The sequence below is a fragment of the Corythoichthys intestinalis genome, unplaced genomic scaffold (genome assembly GCF_030265065.1).
Source record: "Corythoichthys intestinalis isolate RoL2023-P3 unplaced genomic scaffold, ASM3026506v1 HiC_scaffold_25, whole genome shotgun sequence".
Classification (NCBI taxonomy): Eukaryota; Metazoa; Chordata; class Actinopteri; order Syngnathiformes; family Syngnathidae; genus Corythoichthys; species Corythoichthys intestinalis.
Genome location: NW_026651594.1, coordinates 4,454,900 through 4,482,238, shown reverse-complemented (window position 1 = coordinate 4,482,238; position 27,339 = coordinate 4,454,900).

The window sequence follows — 27,339 nt, the reverse complement described above, 5'->3', positions numbered from 1 at the left end:
AAATGGAAAAGAATAGAAATAGATGAATAAAAAAAAAATATGAAAAATACAGTTAGCACAGACATGGAACTAAACAACACTTTCTCCACTCCTCCTTTTTTTTTTTTTTTTTTTTTTTTTTTTTTTTTTTTTTAAATATTATTCAAGTCCTTAAAAATAAAAATCTGTTCCATAAAGGTGTCCAAAGGAATGGAAAAATATCACATGAGAGTAATTCATCAAAAGATCAGGAAAAAAAAATCCAAAATGAAAACATAAAAATTGTCTTATACTGGGGAAATTGTATTTATAGGCAGTAGACTTGGAAAGGTATTCTGAAATTAAATTAACTCATCTCTAGATTCTGTCTCATTATCGTTGTATCGTTCGAGTATTATTCTTAACTTTTAACATAAGCAACTTCCCCAGCATAATAAATTGCATTTGGCACGATGCCCGTGTTTGTTTACGTTCTCAAATTTAATTCCTCCCCTCTTATGTAATTTGTTAATTCGATTCCTACTGTGGTCTTTCTCTTAAAAAAATTGGTTGCTAATTTCCCCTATAATTTCAAAGCACAAAATTTACCTACATTGGTCTTGTCTTTTCATCCCAGATCATGAAATTGGTGAAAATGTCTTATTCCCCTTTTTTATTTTATTTTATTCATTTCTTGATTTCTTTTTTGCAAGGATAGCCCAATTCTATCCGCAGGTGACCCAAAAGATTATATTTTAGTGAAATCTGGCCTTTTCAAGTCTTTTTAAAAACCTAAATCCACTTTTACATTGTCCCGTATATCAAAATTAACACATATAGGAGATTCTCCCTCCGCATTCTTCCGGGAGTCAATAGTGGCTAGGGAAGGACTGTCTTATCTATTGTTTTACCAAAACAACCAGAGACTTGAGCTTGAGATGACCCACTTTAAAACTTTGCTCTTTCCTAAACTTTAACCCTTTAGGCAAGGCATCTCAAACTTAAATTAGCTTCTATAGACTCCAAATTAAACAGAACTACAAAATAACTCCAAAATCAGTTTTCCGAAAGTGCAAAAGGAAAAGAAAATATACTAAATGAAATTATTTCCTTCAAGGGTCAACAATGAAAAGAAAATATCCAAGTTAAAATAAAAATAAAAACTAAAAAGACTTACTATTTATCTCATTCTGGGAACGTTATCTCCGATGTAAATTTGGAATCGTGATAAGTGCTATGAAAGAACCATTTGCTTTTTTTTTTTTTTTTTTTTTTTTTCAAAGATGTTCTAGTTACCTTAAGGGGTGTTATGAATGTCAATTAGCTCAAATATTTACAATTCTTATATTGCATTGTTACATGTTTTATTGTGGCCCCCTATTTGATAATTTGTCAATTAACTTTGGTCATGGCCTGTCTCGACAAAGTTGGCCACTTATTTCCTACTCTATTTTCATAACAGCAAAAATTAGTTCAATTTTAATTGTCTTCTTATATCAAAACTAAAATCAATAAAGTTATCCTGTTGTTCTTTGGATCCCAGCTGAATTCACGACAGCCAATTCTATCAACATGTGATCCAAAAGTGACACTTTCCCCATATTCATCATGCTTGAATCCCCTAAAAATTACATTTCAAACTATTCGTTATACTAGAAGCGAGCCATGATATCAATTCCCCGTTACTAATTTTAAGGTGTTCTTTGCTGGTTCGGTTTTGCATGTTTGTTATTCTAATAATTGTAAGTTCGTGGTTGAACGCATCACTTTAATATTCTTTTTGTTTTATCTACATTCTTTTGTGAGTAAAAATCTTCTTGTTAGAAAAAGCTTTTTTTTTTTTTTTTTTTTTTTTAAAAATCTATAACTTTACCAAACATCCAGGGACTTCAGCCCTCCTTGCTCTGCTTGGCCTGAACAAGAGCAAGAGGGGCCTCCCGCCCATCGGCCCGCGCACCTCATTTTGAACACTGTGTTCCTTTTCTAATCAGATCTACTGATTTTTTAGAATTTTTTACATGTTGTCCCTTTTTGGCTCTCAATTTTATCTTAAAATGTTAAACAAGGACTGGAAAATTCCCAGCTTCAATTCTAGCCTCCCCTTATAATCAATTTTGGCAAAAAACCCAGCGGATGCCGTCGAGGACCCCATGTTGCAAATAGGGGCCACCGACGGCCCGCCCTCCTTATTTTGAACACAGTGTTCTTTTCTAATCAGATAGCCCAACTCCAGGCGCCATGCCAACGGCTGTCTCCCAGAACGTTAACAGGGGCGCTTCCTATTTTTTCGGCTTCATCTCGAACAACACTAAGCAAAACAAAACGTCCACTTACTTTAACAAGAGACTACACGACACCATAGCAACTTAACATTTAAACAACAACAGTGGCAGTTCACCCCGGCTTCCCCATTTTAATTGTCATTTTTTATTTTTTGTCATGGTCAATCTTAGTGCAACAACTGAGTTTCGATTTCCGTGAACAACTCGTCTAATTTCTTCCCTGTACCCTCACAGCCCTCCTTAGCGCATTCATATAGCCATTTGTCACGGGTCCCTGACCTAAATCTTCGCTGGGCGAATGTGTTCATGGCCATGTCCATTGTTCTGCTTACCGCAAGCAGCGAGGCCCTCTTTGCTGTTGGGCGTCACTTCCAACAGCGGCCTTAATACCTTTATTCTTTTTTAAGGGGGGGACCACTTCCTAGGGCCTCCACAACCCAGCTCTCAAACCTCAGACTCGTCAGCCCTGAGGTGTGGAACCGCTACGTTCCAGTCCCGGTGGCTTTGGCCCGGCCTGACGCTGCCCGCCAGCCAAACCACCACAACCTTCAGGACAAGTATATGTCTATCCAAATTTATATGTATACCTCTAAATATACATATAAATGCATACACATATTGCGCGTACAGACCCCTCATCCAACTTAAAAAGTGGGTCGTCGCATCTACTCTATACTCAAATATACATGCACATATCTATCCCATACACATATCTTTGTATGTATATGCATACATGCGCATGTATATATTACGTATGTCCCACCCATCAAATCGGGAAACAACAACCTGTTGTCTAGGAGCCAACCAGCCTGACCCTCTCCATTCCCCAGAGGGGGAATGGAGAGGGTCGCGCAGGCAGCGGCTCACAACCTCTTTTGTGTTGTTAGGTTTCTCGCAATTTAATAAGGCTCCGGGGACACCGCTTCCTAATAACCTAAGCTTGTCCTGTTTTTTCTTTTTTTCTTTTTTTTTTTTTTTTTTCTTTCGCCCAGCCTAAACTACGCGACGCATGGCATATATGTTGCACTCTTTCTGAATCTACCCCTCTAGTGCTAAGACTAATGAAGACTAATGTTACACTACACTTGTTCCCCTTATTCCTCCAACAGAATGCACAAATCACAGTTAGACAAAACACAAAATGGTCGAAGGTCGCTTCAAGTCAACTTTCACCCGCCTTAAATTATGACAAAACGTCTGTTTACCTTTTCGGCTTTTAGCGGTGCACCTAAAAGGGCTCCAGTTGACTCTTCCGCAGCCGTTCGTCCATCCCCTCCGTCGTCTGGGCCTATCACGTCGTCAAACCATCACGTCGGGTCTCCAACTGAAGGAATTTGGACCTCCCGGCCCAGAAGCGCACGGGGAGGCCGGCAACAGAACGGAAATGTGCTCCGCCACCCGACCCCTCCGAGCGGAGCCAGGCCAGGAGGAAGCCAAACTCCGCGCGTTCCTGTGTTAACCCTTTGTTCTGACTCCAAGCTCCAAAAAGTCTAAAGAAGGCTCACCGGAAAACAGGTTGACAATTTAATGATTCACAGAGGTCTAAAGAACAAGGCAAAAACAGACGACGGAGGTACAGAGGCTGGATCCAGGGTCGTGTCACAACGGTTACATAGGAAATGTTTCCGAGGAGCGACAAATTGTTATCAGTGTTCAGTCTTTTTAACGTCTTTGCTGACGCGGGTCTTGTCGAAGGCGTTTCTGGGCGTTGCTTTGGGGCCGCCCCCGCTGAGGCCGGCCCTGGGCGGTTTAGGTTCGTGCGCGGATTTGGGACGCCCGCTATCCACTTCGCTGTCCGGGCTGGTGGTGCTTGTTCCAGGACAAAACGCTTTGTCCTTGGAGTTTGCTGAGAGCAGATTCCCCGAGTATGTGCGTCACTCATGATAAGACGGCATTGTGTATCTCTATTTCTTCTCATTAAACTATGGTGTGCTATTTATTTTATATTAGTAGTGTAGTCCTACCGCAAATATGAAAATGATACACATTTCCTGATTAATTATATTACGTGTGTTAGCCTAATGCAAACAGTTAGACGGTGCCTACGAAAACCTGTACCATATGTATGTGTTAGACTATATATGTGTTAGACTAATGCAAACAGTTATATGGTGTGTGCGATGACGATATCGTTTCCCCTTCATAATACAATACACTATTGGGTGAAGTTTGGTTCATTTCTGCGCAGCGGTTTAGGAGTTATCATCAAAATTGCATTTCTCGACTGAAATGAATAGATCTCACTGTGAAAATAACTAAAAGGCTTTTTTGAAATAAGTTTGAGGATTGCGCTCAAACCAAATGTCCTATAACCAAATTTCCAAATGTAACTACTAGATTGTGATACAATACACTATTGGGTGAAGTTTGGTTCATTTCTGCGCAGCGGTTTAGGAGTTATCATCAAAATTGCATTTCTCGGCTGAAATGAATAGATCTCACTGTGAAAATGCCTAAAAGGCTTTTTTGAAATAAGTTTGAGGATTGCGCTCAAACCAAATGTCCTAGAACCAAATTTCCAAATGTAACTACTAGATTGTGATACAATACACTATTGGGTGAAGTTTGGTTCACTTCTGCGCAGCGGTTTGGGAGTTATCAAAATTACATTTCTCGGCTGAAATGAATCGATCTCACTGTGAAAATGCCTAAAAGGCTTTTTTGAAATAAGTTTGAGGATTGCGCTCAAACCAAATGTCCTGGAACCAAATTTCCAAATGTAACTACTAGATGGTAATACAATACACTATTGGGTGAAGTTTGGTTCATTTGTGCGCAGCGGTTTAGGAGTTATCATCAAAATTGCATTTCTCGGCTGAAATGAATAGATCTCACTGTGAAAATAACTAAAAGGCTTTTTTGAAATAAGTTTGAGGATTGCGCTCAAACCAAATGTCCTAGAACCAAATTTCCAAATGTAACTACTAGATTGTGATACAATACACTACTGGGTGAAGTTTGGTTCACTTCTGCGCAGCAGTTTAGGAGTTATCATCAAAATTGCATTTCTCGGCTGAATTGAATAGATCTCACTGTGAAAAGGCCTAAATGGCTTTTTGAAATAAGTATGAGGATTGCGCTCAAACCAAATGTCCTAGAACCAAATTTCCAAATGTAACTACTAGATTGTGATACAACACACTATTGGGTGAAGTTTGGTTCATTTCTGCGCAGCGGTTGAGGAGTTATCATCAAAATTGCATTTCTCGGCTGAAATGAATAGATTTCACTGTGAAAATGCCTAAAAGGCTTTTTTGAAATAAGTTTGAGGATTGCGCTCAAACCAAATGTCCTAGAACCAAATTTCCAAATGTAACTACTAGATTGTGATACAATACACTATTGGGTGAAGTTTGGTTCACTTCTGCGCAGCGGTTTGGGAATTATCATCAAAATTACATTTCTCGGCTGAAATGAATAAATCTCACTGTGAAAATGCCTAAATGGCTTTTTGAAATAAGTATGAGGATTGCGCTCAAACCAAATGTCCTAGAACCAAATTTCCAAATGTAACTACTAGATTGTGATACAATACACTACTGGGTGAAGTTTGGTTCACTTCTGCGCAGCAGTTTAGGAGTTATCATCAAAATTGCATTTCTCGGCTGAAATGACTAGATCTCACTGTGAAAAGGCCTAAATGGCTTTTTGAAATAAGTATGAGGATTGCGCTCAAACCAAATGTCCTAGAACAAAATTTCCAAATGTAACTACTAGATTGTGATACAATACACTATTGGGTGAAGTTTGGTTCACTTCTGCGCAGCAGTTTAGGAGTTATCATCAAAATTGCATTTCTCGGCTGAAATGAATAGATCTCACTGTGAAAATGCCTAAAAGGCTTTTTTGAAATAAGTTTGAGGATTGCGCTCAAACCAAATGTCCTAGAACCAAATTTCCAAATGTAACTACTAGATTGTGATACAATACACTATTGGGTGAAGTTTGGTTCACTTCTGCGCAGCGGTTTGGGAATTATCATCAAAATTACATTTCTCGGTTGAAATGAATAGATCTCACTGTGAAAAGGCCTAAATGGCTTTTTGAAATTAGTATGAGGATTGCGCTCAAACCAAATGTCCTAGAACCAAATTTCCAAATGTAACTACTAGATTGTGATACAATACACTACTGGGTGAAGTTTGGTTCACTTCTGCGCAGCAGTTTAGGAGTTATCATCAAAATTGCATTTCTCGGCTGAAATGACTAGATCTCACTGTGAAAAGGCCTAAATGGCTTTTTGAAATAAGTATGAGGATTGCGCTCAAACCAAATGTCCTAGAACCAAATTTCCAAATGTAACTATTAGATTGTGATACAATACACTATTGGGTGAAGTTTGGTTCACTTCTGCGCAGCGGTTTGGGAGTTATCATCAAAATTACATTTCTCGGCTGAAATGAATAGATCTCACTGTGAAAATGCCTAAAAGGCTTTTTTGAAATAAGTTTGAGGATTGCGCTCAAACCAAATGTCCTAGAACCAAATTTCCAAATGTAACTACTAGATTGTGATACAATACACTATTGGGTGAAGTTTGGTTCATTTCTGCGCAGCGGTTTAGGAGTTATCATCAAAATTGCATTTCTCGGCTGAAATGAATAGATCTCACTGTGAAAATGCCTAAAAGGCTTTTTTGAAATAAGTTTGAGGATTGCGCTCAAACCAAATGTCCTAGAACCAAATTTCCAAATTTAACTACTAGATTGTGATACAATACACTATTGGGTGAAGTTTGGTTGACTTCTGCGCAGCGGTTTGGGAGTTAACATCAAAATTACATTTCTCGGCCATATCACGTAGATCTCACTGTGAAAAGGCTTAAATGACCTTTTTTAACTAAGTGTGAGGATTGCGCTCAAACCAAATGTCCTAGAACCGAATTTCCAAATGTAACTACTAGATTGTGATACAATACAGTATTGGGTGAAGTTTGTTTGACTTCTGCGCAGCGGTTTGGCAAAATTACATTTCTCGGCCATATCGCGTAGATCTCACTGTGAAAAGGCTTAAATGACTTTTTTTAACTAAGTTTGAGGATTGCGCTCAAATTAAATGTCCTAGAACCAAATTTCCAAATGTAACTACTAGATTGTGATACAATACACTATTGGGTGAAGTTTGGTTGACTTCTGCGCAGCGGTTTGGGAGTTAACATCAAAATTACATTTCTCGGCCATATCGCGTAGATCTCACTGTGAAAAGGCTTAAATGACTTTTTTTAACTAGGTTTGAGGATTGCGCTCAAACCAAATGTCCTAGAACCAAATTTCTAAATGTAACTACTACATTGTGATACAATACACTATTGGGTGAAGTTTGGTTGACTTCTGCGCAGCGGTTTGGGAGTTATCATCAAAATTACATTTCTCGGCTGAAATGAATAGATCTCACTGTGAAAATGCCTAAAAGGCTTTTTTGAAATTAGTTTGAGGATTGCGCTCAAACCAAATGTCCTAGAACCAAATTTCCAAATGTAACTACTAGATTGTGATACAATACACTATTGGGTGAAGTTTGGTTCATTTCTGCGCAGCGGTTTAGGAGTTATCATCAAAATTGCATTTCTCGGCTGAAATGAATAGATCTCACTGTGAAAATGCCTAAAAGGCTTTTTTGAAATAAGTTTGAGGATTGCGCTCAAACCAAATGTCCTAGAACCAAATTTCCAAATTTAACTACTAGATTGTGATACAATACACTATTGGGTGAAGTTTGGTTCACTTCTGCGCAGCGGTTTGGGAGTTATCATCAAAATTACATTTCTCGGCTGAAATGAATAGATCTCACTGTGAAAATGCCTAAAAGGCTTTTTTGAAATAAGTTTGAGGATTGCGCTCAAACCAAATGTCCTAGAACCAAATTTCCAAATGTAACTACTAGATTGTGATACAATACACTATTGGGTGAAGTTCGGTTCATTTCTGCGCAGCGGTTTAGGAGTTATCATCAAAATTGCATTTCTCGGCTGAAATGAATAGATCTCACTGTGAAAATAACTAAAAGGCTTTTTTGAAATAAGTTTGAGGATTGCGCTCAAACCAAATGTCCTAGAACCAAATTTCCAAATGTAACTACTAGATTGTGATACAATACACTACTGGGTGAAGTTTGGTTCACTTCTGCGCAGCAGTTTAGGAGTTATCATCAAAATTGCATTTCTCGGCTGAAATGAATAGATCTCACTGTGAAAAGGCCTAAATGGCTTTTTGAAATAAGTATGAGGATTGCGCTCAAACCAAATGTCCTAGAACCAAATTTCCAAATGTAACTACTAGATTGTGATACAATACACTATTAGGTGAAGTTTGGTTGACTTCTGCGCAGCAGTTTAGGAGTTATCATCAAAATTGCATTTCTCGGCTGAAATGAATAGATCTCACTGTGAAAATGCCTAAAAGGCTTTTTTGAAATAAGATTGAGGATTGCGCTCAAACCAAATGTAACTACTAGATTGTGATACAATACACTATTGGGTGAAGTTTGGTTCACTTCTGCGCAGCGGTTTAGGAGTTATCATCAAAATTCCATTTCTCGGCTGAAATGAATATATCTCACTGTGAAAATGCCTAAAAGGCTTTTTTGAAATAAGTTTGAGGATTGCACTCAAACCAAATGTCCTAGAACCAAATTTCCAAATGTAACTACTAGATTGTGATACAATACACTATTGGGTGAAGTTTGGTTCACTTCTGCGCAGCGGTTTGGGAGTTATCATCAAAATTACATTTCTCGGCTGAAATGAATAGATCTCACTGTGAAAATGCCTAAAAGGCTTTTTTGAAATAAGTTTGAGGATTGCGCTCAAACCAAATGTCCTAGAACCAAATTTCCAAATGTAACTACTAGATTGTGATACAATACACTATTGGGTGAAGTTCGGTTCATTTCTGCGCAGCGGTTTAGGAGTTATCATCAAAATTGCATTTCTCGGCTGAAATGAATAGATCTCACTGTGAAAATAACTAAAAGGCTTTTTTGAAATAAGTTTGAGGATTGCGCTCAAACCAAATGTCCTAGAACCAAATTTCCAAATGTAACTACTAGATTGTGATACAATACACTACTGGGTGAAGTTTGGTTCACTTCTGCGCAGCAGTTTAGGAGTTATCATCAAAATTGCATTTCTCGGCTGAAATGAATAGATCTCACTGTGAAAAGGCCTAAATGGCTTTTTGAAATAAGTATGAGGATTGCGCTCAAACCAAATGTCCTAGAACCAAATTTCCAAATGTAACTACTAGATTGTGATACAATACACTATTAGGTGAAGTTTGGTTGACTTCTGCGCAGCAGTTTAGGAGTTATCATCAAAATTGCATTTCTCGGCTGAAATGAATAGATCTCACTGTGAAAATGCCTAAAAGGCTTTTTTGAAATAAGATTGAGGATTGCGCTCAAACCAAATGTAACTACTAGATTGTGATACAATACACTATTGGGTGAAGTTTGGTTCACTTCTGCGCAGCGGTTTAGGAGTTATCATCAAAATTCCATTTCTCGGCTGAAATGAATATATCTCACTGTGAAAATGCCTAAAAGGCTTTTTTGAAATAAGTTTGAGGATTGCACTCAAACCAAATGTCCTAGAACCAAATTTCCAAATGTAACTACTAGATTGTGATACAATACACTATTGGGTGAAGTTTGGTTCACTTCTGCGCAGCGGTTTGGGAGTTATCATCAAAATTACATTTCTCGGCTGAAATGAATAGATCTCACTGTGAAAATGCCTAAAAGGCTTTTTTGAAATAAGTTTGAGGATTGCGCTCAAACCAAATGTCCTAGAACCAAATTTCCAAATGTAACTACTAGATTGTGATACAATACACTATTGGGTGAAGTTTGGTTCATTTCTGCGCAGCGGTTTAGGAGTTATCATCAAAATTGCATTTCTCGGCTGAAATGAATAGATCTCACTGTGAAAATGCCTAAAAGGCTTTTTTGAAATAAGTTTGAGGATTGCGCTCAAACCAAATGTCCTAGAACCAAATTTCCAAATTTAACTACTAGATTGTGATACAATACACTATTGGGTGAAGTTTGGTTGACTTCTGCGCAGCGGTTTGGGAGTTAACATCAAAATTACATTTCTCGGCCATATCACGTAGATCTCACTGTGAAAAGGCTTAAATGACCTTTTTTAACTAAGTGTGAGGATTGCGCTCAAACCAAATGTCCTAGAACCGAATTTCCAAATGTAACTACTAGATTGTGATACAATACAGTATTGGGTGAAGTTTGTTTGACTTCTGCGCAGCGGTTTGGCAAAATTACATTTCTCGGCCATATCGCGTAGATCTCACTGTGAAAAGGCTTAAATGACTTTTTTTAACTAAGTTTGAGGATTGCGCTCAAATTAAATGTCCTAGAACCAAATTTCCAAATGTAACTACTAGATTGTGATACAATACACTATTGGGTGAAGTTTGGTTGACTTCTGCGCAGCGGTTTGGGAGTTAACATCAAAATTACATTTCTCGGCCATATCGCGTAGATCTCACTGTGAAAAGGCTTAAATGACTTTTTTTAACTAGGTTTGAGGATTGCGCTCAAACCAAATGTCCTAGAACCAAATTTCTAAATGTAACTACTACATTGTGATACAATACACTATTGGGTGAAGTTTGGTTGACTTCTGCGCAGCGGTTTGGGAGTTATCATCAAAATTACATTTCTCGGCTGAAATGAATAGATCTCACTGTGAAAATGCCTAAAAGGCTTTTTTGAAATTAGTTTGAGGATTGCGCTCAAACCAAATGTCCTAGAACCAAATTTCCAAATGTAACTACTAGATTGTGATACAATACACTATTGGGTGAAGTTTGGTTCATTTCTGCGCAGCGGTTTAGGAGTTATCATCAAAATTGCATTTCTCGGCTGAAATGAATAGATCTCACTGTGAAAATGCCTAAAAGGCTTTTTTGAAATAAGTTTGAGGATTGCGCTCAAACCAAATGTCCTAGAACCAAATTTCCAAATTTAACTACTAGATTGTGATACAATACACTATTGGGTGAAGTTTGGTTCACTTCTGCGCAGCGGTTTGGGAGTTATCATCAAAATTACATTTCTCGGCTGAAATGAATAGATCTCACTGTGAAAATGCCTAAAAGGCTTTTTTGAAATAAGTTTGAGGATTGCGCTCAAACCAAATGTCCTAGAACCAAATTTCCAAATGTAACTACTAGATTGTGATACAATACACTATTGGGGTAAGTTCGGTTCATTTCTGCGCAGCGGTTTAGGAGTTATCATCAAAATTGCATTTCTCGGCTGAAATGAATAGATCTCACTGTGAAAATAACTAAAAGGCTTTTTTGAAATAAGTTTGAGGATTGCGCTCAAACCAAATGTCCTAGAACCAAATTTCCAAATGTAACTACTAGATTGTGATACAATACACTACTGGGTGAAGTTTGGTTCACTTCTGCGCAGCAGTTTAGGAGTTATCATCAAAATTGCATTTCTCGGCTGAAATGAATAGATCTCACTGTGAAAAGGCCTAAATGGCTTTTTGAAATAAGTATGAGGATTGCGCTCAAACCAAATGTCCTAGAACCAAATTTCCAAATGTAACTACTAGATTGTGATACAATACACTATTAGGTGAAGTTTGGTTGACTTCTGCGCAGCAGTTTAGGAGTTATCATCAAAATTGCATTTCTCGGCTGAAATGAATAGATCTCACTGTGAAAATGCCTAAAAGGCTTTTTTGAAATAAGATTGAGGATTGCGCTCAAACCAAATGTAACTACTAGATTGTGATACAATACACTATTGGGTGAAGTTTGGTTCACTTCTGCGCAGCGGTTTAGGAGTTATCATCAAAATTCCATTTCTCGGCTGAAATGAATATATCTCACTGTGAAAATGCCTAAAAGGCTTTTTTGAAATAAGTTTGAGGATTGCGCTCAAACCAAATGTCCTAGAACCAAATTTCCAAATGTAACTACTAGATTGTGATACAATACACTATTGGGTGAAGTTTGGTTCACTTCTGCGCAGCAGTTTAGGAGTTATCATCAAAATTGCATTTCTCGGCTGAAATGAATAGATCTCACTGTGAAAATGCCTAAAAGGCTTTTTTGAAATAAGTTTGAGGATTGCGCTCAAACCAAATGTCCTAGAACCAAATTTCCAAATGTAACTACTAGATTTTGATACAATACACTATTGGGTGAAGTTTGGTTCAATTCTGCGCAGCTTTTTGGGAGTTATCATCAAAATTACATTTTTCGGCTAAAATGAATAGATCTCACTGTGAAAATGCCTAAAAGGCTTTTTTGAAATTAGTTTGAGGATTGCGCTCAAACCAAATGTCCTAGAACCAAATTTCCAAATGTAACTACTAGATTGTGATACAATACACTATTGGGTGAAGTTGGTTCATTTCTGCGCAGCGGTTTAGGAGTTATCATCAAAATTGCATTTCTCGGCTGAAATGAATAGATCTCACTGTGAAAATGCCTAAAAGGCTTTTTTGAAATAAGTTTGAGGATTGCGCTCAAACCAAATGTCCTAGAACCAAATTTCCAAATTTAACTACTAGATTGTGATACAATACACTATTGGCTGAAGTTTGGTTGACTTCTGCGCAGCGGTTTGGGAGTTAACATCAAAATTACATTTCTCGGCCATATCACGTAGATCTCACTGTGAAAAGGCTTAAATGACCTTTTTTAACTAAGTGTGAGGATTGCGCTCAAACCAAATGTCCTAGAACCGAATTTCCAAATGTAACTACTAGATTGTGATACAATACAGTATTGGGTGAAGTTTGGTTGACTTCTGCGCAGCGGTTTGGCAAAATTACATTTCTCGGCCATATCGCGTAGATCTCACTGTGAAAAGGCTTAAATGACTTTTTTTAACTAAGTTTGAGGATTGCGCTCAAATTAAATGTCCTAGAACCAAATTTCCAAATGTAACTACTAGATTGTGATACAATACACTATTGGGTGAAGTTTGGTTGACTTCTGCGCAGCAGTTTGGGAGTTAACATCAAAATTACATTTCTCGGCCATATCGCGTAGATCTCACTGTGAAAAGGCTTAAATGACTTTTTTTAACTAGGTTTGAGGATTGCGCTCAAACCAAATGTCCTAGAACCAAATTTCTAAATGTAACTACTAGATTGTGATACAATACACTATTGGGTGAAGTTTGGTTGACTTCTGCGCAGCGTTTTAGGAGTTATCATCAAAATTGCATTTCTCGGCTGAAATGAATAGATCTCACTGTGAAAATGCCTAAAAGGCTTTTTTGAAATTAGTTTGAGGATTGCGCTCAAACCAAATGTCCTAGAACCAAATTTCCAAATGTAACTACTAGATTGTGATACAATACACTATTGGGTGTAGTTTGGTTCATTTCTGCGCAGCGGTTTAGGAGTTATCATCAAAATTGCATTTCTCGGCTGAAATGAATAGATCTCACTGTGAAAATGCCTAAAAGGCTTTTTTGAAATAAGTTTGAGGATTGCGCTCAAACCAAATGTCCTAGAACCAAATTTCCAAATTTAACTACTAGATTGTGATACAATACACTATTGGGTGAAGTTTGGTTGACTTCTGCGCAGCGGTTTGGGAGTTAGCATAAAAATTAAATTTCTCGGCCATATCGCGTAGATCTCACTGTGAAAAGGCTTAAATGACTTTTTTTAACTAAGTTTGAGGATTGCGCTCAAACCAAATGTCCTAGAACCAAATTTTCAAATGTACCTACTAGATTGTGATACAATACACTATTAGGTGAAGTTTGGTTGACTTCTGCGCAGCGGTTTGGGAGTTAACATCAAAATTACATTTTTTTCGGCCATATCGCGTAGATCTCATTGTGAAAAGGCTTAAATGACTTTTTTTTAACTAATTTTGAGGATTGCGCTCAGACCAAATGTCCTAGAACCAAATTTCCAAATGTAACTACTAGATTTTGATACAATACACTATTAGGTGAAGTTTGGTTGACTTCTGCGCAGCGGTTTGGGAGTTATCATCAAAATTACATTTCTCGGCTGAAATGAATAGATCTCACTGTGAAAATGCCTAAAAGGCTTTTTTGAAATTAGTTTGAGGATTGCGCTCAAACCAAATGTCCTAGAACCAAATTTCCAAATGTAACTACTAGATTGTGATACAATACACTATTGGGTGAAGTTTGGTTCATTTCTGCGCAGCGGTTTAGGAGTTATCATCAAAATTGCATTTCTCGGCTGAAATGAATAGATCTCACTGTGAAAATGCCTAAAAGGCTTTTTTGAAATAAGTTTGAGGATTGCGCTCAAACCAAATGTCCTAGAACCAAATTTCCAAATTTAACTACTAGATTGTGATACAATACACTATTGGGTGAAGTTTGGTTGACTTCTGCGCAGCGGTTTGGGAGTTAACATCAAAATTACATTTCTCGGCCATATCACGTAGATCTCACTGTGAAAAGGCTTAAATGACCTTTTTTAACTAAGTGTGAGGATTGCGCTCAAACCAAATGTCCTAGAACCGAATTTCCAAATGTAACTACTAGATTGTGATACAATACAGTATTGGGTGAAGTTTGTTTGACTTCTGCGCAGCGGTTTGGGAGTTATCATCAAAATTGCATTTCTCGGCTGAAATGAATAGATCTCACTGTGAAAAGGCCTAAATGGCTTTTTGAAATAAGTATGAGGATTGCGCTCAAACCAAATGTCCTAGAACCAAATTTCCAAATGTAACTACTAGATTGTGATACAATACACTATTAGGTGAAGTTTGGTTGACTTCTGCGCAGCAGTTTAGGAGTTATCATCAAAATTGCATTTCTCGGCTGAAATGAATAGATCTCACTGTGAAAATGCCTAAAAGGCTTTTTTGAAATAAGATTGAGGATTGCGCTCAAACCAAATGTAACTACTAGATTGTGATACAATACACTATTGGGTGAAGTTTGGTTCACTTCTGCGCAGCGGTTTAGGAGTTATCATCAAAATTCCATTTCTCGGCTGAAATGAATATATCTCACTGTGAAAATGCCTAAAAGGCTTTTTTGAAATAAGTTTGAGGATTGCACTCAAACCAAATGTCCTAGAACCAAATTTCCAAATGTAACTACTAGATTGTGATACAATACACTATTGGGTGAAGTTTGGTTCACTTCTGCGCAGCGGTTTGGGAGTTATCATCAAAATTACATTTCTCGGCTGAAATGAATAGATCTCACTGTGAAAATGCCTAAAAGGCTTTTTTGAAATAAGTTTGAGGATTGCGCTCAAACCAAATGTCCTAGAACCAAATTTCCAAATGTAACTACTAGATTGTGATACAATACACTATTGGGTGAAGTTTGGTTCATTTCTGCGCAGCGGTTTAGGAGTTATCATCAAAATTGCATTTCTCGGCTGAAATGAATAGATCTCACTGTGAAAATGCCTAAAAGGCTTTTTTGAAATAAGTTTGAGGATTGCGCTCAAACCAAATGTCCTAGAACCAAATTTCCAAATTTAACTACTAGATTGTGATACAATACACTATTGGGTGAAGTTTGGTTGACTTCTGCGCAGCGGTTTGGGAGTTAACATCAAAATTACATTTCTCGGCCATATCACGTAGATCTCACTGTGAAAAGGCTTAAATGACCTTTTTTAACTAAGTGTGAGGATTGCGCTCAAACCAAATGTCCTAGAACCGAATTTCCAAATGTAACTACTAGATTGTGATACAATACAGTATTGGGTGAAGTTTGTTTGACTTCTGCGCAGCGGTTTGGCAAAATTACATTTCTCGGCCATATCGCGTAGATCTCACTGTGAAAAGGCTTAAATGACTTTTTTTAACTAAGTTTGAGGATTGCGCTCAAATTAAATGTCCTAGAACCAAATTTCCAAATGTAACTACTAGATTGTGATACAATACACTATTGGGTGAAGTTTGGTTGACTTCTGCGCAGCGGTTTGGGAGTTAACATCAAAATTACATTTCTCGGCCATATCGCGTAGATCTCACTGTGAAAAGGCTTAAATGACTTTTTTTAACTAGGTTTGAGGATTGCGCTCAAACCAAATGTCCTAGAACCAAATTTCTAAATGTAACTACTACATTGTGATACAATACACTATTGGGTGAAGTTTGGTTGACTTCTGCGCAGCGGTTTGGGAGTTATCATCAAAATTACATTTCTCGGCTGAAATGAGTAGATCTCACTGTGAAAATGCCTAAAAGGCTTTTTTGAAATTAGTTTGAGGATTGCGCTCAAACCAAATGTCCTAGAACCAAATTTCCAAATGTAACTACTAGATTGTGATACAATACACTATTGGGTGAAGTTTGGTTCATTTCTGCGCAGCGGTTTAGGAGTTATCATCAAAATTGCATTTCTCGGCTGAAATGAATAGATCTCACTGTGAAAATGCCTAAAAGGCTTTTTTGAAATAAGTTTGAGGATTGCGCTCAAACCAAATGTCCTAGAACCAAATTTCCAAATTTAACTACTAGATTGTGATACAATACACTATTGGGTGAAGTTTGGTTCACTTCTGCGCAGCGGTTTGGGAGTTATCATCAAAATTACATTTCTCGGCTGAAATGAATAGATCTCACTGTGAAAATGCCTAAAAGGCTTTTTTGAAATAAGTTTGAGGATTGCGCTCAAACCAAATGTCCTAGAACCAAATTTCCAAATGTAACTACTAGATTGTGATACAATACACTATTGGGTGAAGTTCGGTTCATTTCTGCGCAGCGGTTTAGGAGTTATCATCAAAATTGCATTTCTCGGCTGAAATGAATAGATCTCACTGTGAAAATAACTAAAAGGCTTTTTTGAAATAAGTTTGAGGATTGCGCTCAAACCAAATGTCCTAGAACCAAATTTCCAAATGTAACTACTAGATTGTGATACAATACACTACTGGGTGAAGTTTGGTTCACTTCTGCGCAGCAGTTTAGGAGTTATCATCAAAATTGCATTTCTCGGCTGAAATGAATAGATCTCACTGTGAAAAGGCCTAAATGGCTTTTTGAAATAAGTATGAGGATTGCGCTCAAACCAAATGTCCTAGAACCAAATTTCCAAATGTAACTACTAGATTGTGATACAATACACTATTAGGTGAAGTTTGGTTGACTTCTGCGCAGCAGTTTAGGAGTTATCATCAAAATTGCATTTCTCGGCTGAAATGAATAGATCTCACTGTGAAAATGCCTAAAAGGCTTTTTTGAAATAAGATTGAGGATTGCGCTCAAACCAAATGTAACTACTAGATTGTGATACAATACACTATTGGGTGAAGTTTGGTTCACTTCTGCGCAGCGGTTTAGGAGTTATCATCAAAATTCCATTTCTCGGCTGAAATGAATATATCTCACTGTGAAAATGCCTAAAAGGCTTTTTTGAAATAAGTTTGAGGATTGCGCTCAAACCAAATGTCCTAGAACCAAATTTCCAAATGTAACTACTAGATTGTGATACAATACACTATTGGGTGAAGTTTGGTTCACTTCTGCGCAGCAGTTTAGGAGTTATCATCAAAATTGCATTTCTCGGCTGAAATGAATAGATCTCACTGTGAAAATGCCTAAAAGGCTTTTTTGAAATAAGTTTGAGGATTGCGCTCAAACCAAATGTCCTAGAACCAAATTTCCAAATGTAACTACTAGATTTTGATACAATACACTATTGGGTGAAGTTTGGTTCAATTCTGCGCAGCTTTTTGGGAGTTATCATCAAAATTACATTTTTCGGCTGAAATGAATAGATCTCACTGTGAAAATGCCTAAAAGGCTTTTTTGAAATTAGTTTGAGGATTGCGCTCAAACCAAATGTCCTAGAACCAAATTTCCAAATGTAACTACTAGATTGTGATACAATACACTATTGGGTGAAGTTGGTTCATTTCTGCGCAGCGGTTTAGGAGTTATCATCAAAATTGCATTTCTCGGCTGAAATGAATAGATCTCACTGTGAAAATGCCTAAAAGGCTTTTTTGAAATAAGTTTGAGGATTGCGCTCAAACCAAATGTCCTAGAACCAAATTTCCAAATTTAACTACTAGATTGTGATACAATACACTATTGGCTGAAGTTTGGTTGACTTCTGCGCAGCGGTTTGGGAGTTAACATCAAAATTACATTTCTCGGCCATATCACGTAGATCTCACTGTGAAAAGGCTTAAATGACCTTTTTTAACTAAGTGTGAGGATTGCGCTCAAACCAAATGTCCTAGAACCGAATTTCCAAATGTAACTACTAGATTGTGATACAATACAGTATTGGGTGAAGTTTGGTTGACTTCTGCGCAGCGGTTTGGCAAAATTACATTTCTCGGCCATATCGCGTAGATCTCACTGTGAAAAGGCTTAAATGACTTTTTTTAACTAAGTTTGAGGATTGCGCTCAAATTAAATGTCCTAGAACCAAATTTCCAAATGTAACTACTAGATTGTGATACAATACACTATTGGGTGAAGTTTGGTTGACTTCTGCGCAGCGGTTTGGGAGTTAACATCAAAATTACATTTCTCGGCCATATCGCGTAGATCTCACTGTGAAAAGGCTTAAATGACTTTTTTAAACTAGGTTTGAGGATTGCGCTCAAACCAAATGTCCTAGAACCAAATTTCTAAATGTAACTACCAGATTGTGATACAATACACTATTGGGTGAAGTTTGGTTGACTTCTGCGCAGCGGTTTAGGAGTTATCATCAAAATTGCATTTCTCGGCTGAAATGAATAGATCTCACTGTGAAAATGCCTAAAAGGCTTTTTTGAAATTAGTTTGAGGATTGCGCTCAAACCAAATGTCCTAGAACCAAATTTCCAAATGTAACTACTAGATTGTGATACAATACACTATTGGGTGTAGTTTGGTTCATTTCTGCGCAGCGGTTTAGGAGTTATCATCAAAATTGCATTTCTCGGCTGAAATGAATAGATCTCACTGTGAAAATGCCTAAAAGGCTTTTTTGAAATAAGTTTGAGGATTGCGCTCAAACCAAATGTCCTAGAACCAAATTTCCAAATTTAACTACTAGATTGTGATACAATACACTATTGGGTGAAGTTTGGTTGACTTCTGCGCAGCGGTTTGGGAGTTAACATAAAAATTAAATTTCTCGGCCATATCGCGTAGATCTCACTGTGAAAAGGCTTAAATGACTTTTTTTAACTAAGTTTGAGGATTGCGCTCAAACCAAATGTCCTAGAACCAAATTTTCAAATGTACCTACTAGATTGTGATACAATACACTATTAGGTGAAGTTTGGTTGACTTCTGCGCAGCGGTTTGGGAGTTAACATCAAAATTACATTTTTTTCGGCCATATCGCGTAGATCTCATTGTGAAAAGGCTTAAATGACTTTTTTTTAACTAATTTTGAGGATTGCGCTCAGACCAAATGTCCTAGAACCAAATTTCCAAATGTAACTACTAGATTTTGATACAATACACTATTAGGTGAAGTTTGGTTCACTTCTGCGCAGCTGTTTAGGAGTTATCATCAAAATTGCATTTCTCGGCTGAAATGACTAGATCTCACTGTGAAAAGGCTTAAATGACTTTTTTTAACTAAGTTTGAGGATTGCGCTCAAACCAAATGTCCTAGAACCAAATTTTCAAATGTACCTACTAGATTGTGATACAATACACTATTAGGTCAAGTTTGGTTGACTTCTGCGCAGCGGTTTGGGAGTTAACATCAAAATTACATTTCTCGGCCATATCGCGTAGATCTCACTGTGAAAAGGCTTAAATGACTTTTTTTTAGCTAATTTTGAGGATTGCGCTCAGACCAAATGTCCTAGAACCAAATTTCTAAATGTAACTACTAGATTGTTATACAATACACGATTGGGTGAAGTTTGGTTGACTTCTGCGCAGCGGTTTGGGGGTTAACATCAAAATTACATTTCTCGTCCATATCGCGTAGATCTCACTGTGAAAAGGCTTAAATGACTTTTTTTTAACTAAGTTTGATGATTGCGCTCAAACCAAATGTCCTAGAACCACATTTTCAAATGTAACTACTAGATTGTAATAAAATACACTATTGGGTGAAGTTTGATTCATTTCTGCGCAGCGGTTTAGGAGTTATCATCAACATTGCATTTCTCGGCTGAAATGAATAGATCTCACTGTGAAAATTCCTAAAAGGCTTTTTTGAAATAAGTTTGAGGATTGCGCTCAAACCAAATGTCCTAGAACCAAATTTCCAAATGTACCTACTAGATTGTGATACAATACACTATTGGGTGAAGTTTGGTTGACTTCTGCGCAGCGGTTTGGGAGTTAACATAAAAATTAAATTTCTCGGCCATATCGCGTAGATCTCACTGTGAAAAGGCTTAAATGACTTTTTTTAACTAAGTTTGAGGATTGCGCTCAAACCAAATGTCCTAGAACCAAATTTCCAAATGTACCTACTAGATTGTGATACAATACACTATTGGGTGAAGTTTGGTTCACTTCTGCGCAGCGGTTTGGGAATTATCATCAAAATTACATTTCTCGGCTGAAATGAATAGATCTCACTGTGAAAAGGCCTAAATGGCTTTTTGAAATAAGTATGAGGATTGCGCTCAAACCAAATGTCCTAGAACCAAAAATCCAAATGTAACTACTAGATTGTGATACAATACACCACTGGGTGAAGTTTGGTTCACTTCTGCGCAGCAGTTTAGGAGTTATCATCAAAATTGCATTTCTCGGCTGAAATGACTAGATCTCACTGTGAAAAGGCCTAAATGGCTTTTTGAAATAAGTATGAGGATTGCGCTCAAACCAAATGTCCTAGAACCAAATTTCCAAATGTAACTACTAGATTGTGATACAATACACTATTGGGTGAAGTTTGGTTCACTTCTGCGCAGCGGTTTGGGAGTTATCATCAAAATTACATTTCTCGGCTGAAATGAATAGATCTCACTGTGAAAATGCCTAAAAGGCTTTTTTGAAATAAGTTTGAGGATTGCGGTCAAACCAAATGTCCTAGAACCAAATTTCCAAATGTAACTACTAGATTGTGATACAATACACTATTGGGTGAAGTTTGGTTCATTTCTGCATAGCGGTTTAGGAGTTATCATCAAAATTGCATTTCTCGGCTGAAATGAATAGATCTCACTGTGAAAATAACTAAAAGGCTTTTTTGAAATAAGTTTGAGGATTGCGCTCAAACCAAATGTCCTAGAACCAAATTTCCAAATGTAACTACTAGATTGTGATACAATACACTACTGGGTGAAGTTTGGTTCACTTCTGCGCAGCAGTTTAGGAGTTATCATCAAAATTGCATTTCTCGGCTGAAATGAATAGATCTCACTGTGAAAAGGCCTAAATGGCTTTTTGAAATAAGTATGAGGATTGCGCTCAAACCAAATGTCCTAGAACCAAATTTCCAAATGTAACTACTAGATTGTGATACAATACACCATTGGGTGAAGTTTGGTTGACTTCTGCGCAGCAGTTTAGGAGTTATCATCAAAATTGCATTTCCCGGCTGAAATGAATAGATCTCACTGTGAAAATGCCTGAAAAGGCTTTTTTGAAATAAGATTGAGGTTTGCGCTCAAACCAAATGTCCTAGAACCAAATTTCCAAATGTAACTACTAGATTGTGATACAATACACTATTGGGTGAAGTTTGGTTCACTTCTGCGCAGCGGTTTAGGAGTTATCATCAAAATTCCATTTCTCGGCTGAAATGAATATATCTCACTGTGAAAATGCCTAAAGGGCTTTTTTGAAATAAGTTTGAGGATTGCGCTCAAACCAAATGTCCTAGAACCAAATTTCCAAATGTAACTACTAGATTGTGATACAATACACTATTGGGTGAAGTTTGGTTCACTTCTGCGCAGCAGTTTAGGAGTTATCATCAAAATTGCATTTCTCGGCTGAAATGAATAGATCTCACTGTGAAAATAACTAAAAGGCTTTTTTGAAATAAGTTTGAGGATTGCGCTCAAACCAAATGTCCTAGAACCAAATTTCCAAATGTAACTACTAGATTGTAATACAATACACTATTGGGTGAAGTTTCGTTCACTTCTGCGCAGCGGTTTGGGAGTTATCATCAAAATTACATTTCTCGGCTGAAATGAATAGATCTCACTGTGAAAAGGCCTAAATGGCTTTTTTGAACTAAGTATGAGGAGTGCGCTCAAACCAAATGTCCTAGAACCAAATTTCCAAATGTAACTACTAGATTGTAATACAATACACTATTGGGTGAAGTTTGGTTCATTTCTGCGCAGCGGTTTAGGAGTTATCATCAAAATTGCATTTCTCGACTGAAATGAATAGATCTCACTGTGAAAATAACTAAAAGGCTTTTTTGAAATAAGTTTGAGGATTGCGCTCAAACCAAATGTCCTATAACCAAATTTCCAAATGTAACTACTAGATTGTGATACAATACACTATTGGGTGAAGTTTGGTTCACTTCTGCGCAGCGGTTTGGGAGTTATCAAAATTACATTTCTCGGCTGAAATGAATCGATCTCACTGTGAAAATGCCTAAAAGGCTTTTTTGAAATAAGTTTGAGGATTGCGCTCAAACCAAATGTCCTAGAACCAAATTTCCAAATGTAACTACTAGATGGTAATACAATACACTATTGGGTGAAGTTTGGTTCATTTGTGCGCAGCGGTTTAGGAGTTATCATCAAAATTGCATTTCTCGGCTGAAATGAATAGATCTCACTGTGAAAATAACTAAAAGGCTTTTTTGAAATAAGTTTGAGGATTGCGCTCAAACCAAATGTCCTAGAACCAAATTTCCAAATGTAACTACTAGATTGTGATACAATACACTACTGGGTGAAGTTTGGTTCACTTCTGCGCAGCAGTTTAGGAGTTATCATCAAAATTGCATTTCTCGGCTGAATTGAATAGATCTCACTGTGAAAAGGCCTAAATGGCTTTTTGAAATAAGTATGAGGATTGCGCTCAAACCAAATGTCCTAGAACCAAATTTCCAAATGTAACTACTAGATTGTGATACAATACACTATTGGGTGAAGTTTGGTTCATTTCTGCGCAGCGGTTGAGGAGTTATCATCAAAATTGCATTTCTCGGCTGAAATGAATAGATCTCACTGTGAAAATGCCTAAAAGGCTTTTTTGAAATAAGTTTGAGGATTGCGCTCAAACCAAATGTCCTAGAACCAAATTTCCAAATGTAACTACTAGATTGTGATACAATACACTATTGGGTGAAGTTTGGTTCATTTCTGCGCAGCGGTTTAGGAGTTATCATCAAAATTGCATTTCTCGGCTGAAATGAATAGATCTCACTGTGAAAATGCCTAAAAGGCTTTTTTGAAATAAGTTTGAGGATTGCGCTCAAACCAAATGTCCGAGAACCAAATTTCCAAATGTAACTACTAGATTGTGATATAATACACTATTGGGTGAAGTTTGGTTCACTTCTGCGCAGCGGTTTGGGAGTTATCATCAAAATTGCATTTCTCGGCTGAAATGAATAGATCTCACTGTGAAAATGCCTAAAAGGCTTTTTTGAAATAAGTTTGAGGATTGCGCTCAAACCAAATGTCCTAGAACCAAATTTCCAAATGTAACTACTAGATTGTGAGACAATACACTATTGGGTGAAGTTTGGTTCACTTCTGCGCAGCAGTTTAGGAGTTATCATCAAAATTGCATTTCTCGGCTGAAATGAATAGATCTCACTGTGAAAAGGCCTAAAAGGCTTTTTTGAAATAAGTTTGAGGATTGCGCTCAAACCAAATGTCCTAGAACCAAATTTCCAAATGTAACTACTAGATTGTGATACAATACACTATTGGGTGAAGTTTGGTTCACTTCTGCGCAGCAGTTTAGGAGTTATCATCAAAATTGCATTTCTCGGCTGAAATGACTAGATCTCACTGTGAAAAGGCCTAAATGGCTTTTTGAAATAAGTATGAGGATTGCGCTCAAACCAAATGTCCTAGAACCAAATTTCCAAATGTAACTACTAGATTGTGATACAATACACTATTGGGTGAAGTTTGGTTCACTTCTGCGCAGCGGTTTGGGAGTTATCATCAAAATTACATTTCTCGGCTGAAATGAATAGATCTCACTGTGAAAATGCCTAAAAGGCTTTTTTGAAATAAGTTTGAGGATTGCGCTCAAACCAAATGTCCTAGAACCAAATTTCCAAATGTAACCACTAGATTGTGATACAATACACTATTGGGTGAAGTTTGGTTCATTTCTGCGCAGCGGTTTAGGAGTTATCATCAAATTTGTATTTCTCGGCTGAAATGAATAGATCTCACTGTGAAAATAACTAAAAGGCTTTTTTGAAATAAGTTTGAGGATTGCGCTCAAACCAAATGTCCTAGAACCAAATTTCCAAATGTAACTACTAGATTGTGATACAATACACTACTGGGTGAAGTTTGGTTAGCTTCTGCGCAGCAGTTTAGGAGTTATCATCAAAATTGCATTTCTCGGCTGAAATGAATAGATCTCACTGTGAAAAGGCCTAAATGGCTTTTTGAAATAAGTATGAGGATTGCGCTCAAACCAAATGTCCTAGAACCAAATTTCCAAATGTAACTACTAGATTGTGATACAATACACTATTGGGTGAAGTTTGGTTGACTTCTGCGCAGCAGTTTAGGAGTTATCATCAAAATTGCATTTCTCGGCTGAAATGAATAGATCTCACTGTGAAAAGGCCTAAATGGCTTTTTTGAACTAAGTATGAGGATTGCGCTCAAACCAAATGTCCTAGAACCAAATTTCCAAATGTAACTACTAGATTGTAATACAATACACTATTGGGTGAAGTTTGGTTCATTTCTGCGCAGCGGTTTAGGAGTTATCATCAACATTGCATTTCTCGACTGAAATGAATAGATCTCACTGTGAAAATGCCTAAAAGGCTTTTTTGAAATAAGTTTGAGGATTGCGCTCAAACCAAATGTCCTAGAACCAAATTTCCAAATGTAACCACTAGATTGTGATACAATACACTATTGGGTGAAGTTTGGTTCATTTCTGCGCAGCGGTTTAGGAGTTATCATCAAAATTGCATTTCTCGGCTGAAATGAATTGATCTCACTGTGAAAATAACTAAAAGGCTTTTTTGAAATAAGTTTGAGGATTGCTCTCAAACCAAATGTCCTAGAACCAAATTTCCAAATGTAACTACTAGATTGTGATACAATACACTACTGGGTGAAGTTTGGTTAGCTTCTGCGCAGCAGTTTAGGAGTTATCATCAAAATTGCATTTCTCGGCTGAAATGAATAGATCTCACTGTGAAAAGGCCTAAATGGCTTTTTGAAATAAGTATGAGGATTGCGCTCAAACCAAATGTCCTAGAACCAAATTTCCAAATGTAACTACTAGATTGTGATACAATACACTATTGGGTGAAGTTTGGTTGACTTCTGCGCAGCAGTTTAGGAGTTATCATCAAAATTGCATTTCTCGGCTGAAATGAATAGATCTCACTGTGAAAAGGCGTAAATGGCATTTTTGAACTAAGTTTGAGGATTGCGCTCAAACCAAATGTCCTAGAACCAAATTTCCAAATGTAACTACTAGACTGTGATACAATACACTATTGGGTGAAGTTTGGTTCATTTCTGCGCAGCGGTTTAGGAGTTATCATCAAAATTCCATTTCTCGGCTGAAATGAATAGATCTCACTGTGAAAATGCCTAAAAGGCTTTTTTGAAATAAGTTTGAGGATTGCGCTCAAACCAAATGTCCTAGAACCAAATTTCCAAATGTAACTACTAGATTGTGATACAATACACTATTGGGTGAAGTTTGGTTCACTTCTGCGCAGCGGTTTGGGAGTTATCAAAATTACATTTCTCGGCTGAAATGAATCAATCTCACTGTGAAAAGGCCTAAATGGCTTTTTTGAACTAAGTTTGAGGATTGCGCTCAAACCAAATGTCCTAGAACCAAATTTCCAAATGTAACTACTAGATTCTGATACAATACACTACTGGGTGAAGTTTGGTTCACTTCTGCGCAGCGGTTTGGGAGTTATCATCAAAATTACATTTCTCGGCTGAAATGAATAGATCTCGCTGTCAGAAGGCGTAAATGGCTTTTTTGAACTAAGTTTGAGGGTTGCGCTCAAACCAAATGTCCTAGAACCAAATTTCCAAATGTAACTACTAGATTGTGATAAAATACACTATTGGGTGAAATTTGGTTCACTTCTGCGCAGCGGTTTAGGAGTTATCATCAAAATTGCATTTCTCGGCTGAAATGAATAGATCTCGCTGTCAGAAGGCGTAAATGGCTTTTTTGAACTAAGTTTGAGGGTTGCGCTCAAACCAAATGTCCTAGAACCAAATTTCCAAATGTAACTACTAGATTGTGATAAAATACACTATTGGGTGAAGTTTGGTTCACTTCTGCGCAGCGGTTTAGGAGTTATCATCAAAATTGCATTTCTCGGCTGAAATGAATAGATCTCACTGTGAAAAGGCGTAAATGGCATTTTTGAACTAAGTTTGAGGATTGCGCTCAAACCAAATGTCCTAGAACCAAATTTCCAAATGTAACTACTAGATTGTGATACAATACACTATTGGGTGAAGTTTGGTTCAATTCTGCGCAGCGGTTTGGGAGTTATCATCAAAATTACATTTCTCGGCTGAAATTAATAGATCTCGCTGTCAGAAGGCGTAAATGGCATTTTTGAATTAAGTTTGAGGATTACGCTCAAACCAAATGTCCTAGAACCAAATTTCCAAATGTAACTACTAGATTGTAATACAATACACTATTGGGTGAAGTTTGGTTCACTTCTGCGCAGCGGTTTAGGAGTTATCATCAAAATTGCATTTCTCGGCTGAAATGAATAGATCTCACTGTGAAAAGGCCTAAATGGCTTTTTTGAACTAAGTATGAGGATTGCGCTCAAACCAAATGTCCTAGAACCAAATTTCCAAATGTAACTACTAGATTGTGATACTATTGGGTGAAGTTTGGTTCACTTTTGCGCAGCGGTTTGGGAGTTATCATCAAAATTACATTTCTCGGCTGAAATGAATAGATCTCGCTGTCAGAAGGCGTAAATTACTTTTGTTGAACTAAGTTTGAGGATTGCGCTCAAACCAAAAGTCCTAGAACCAAATTTC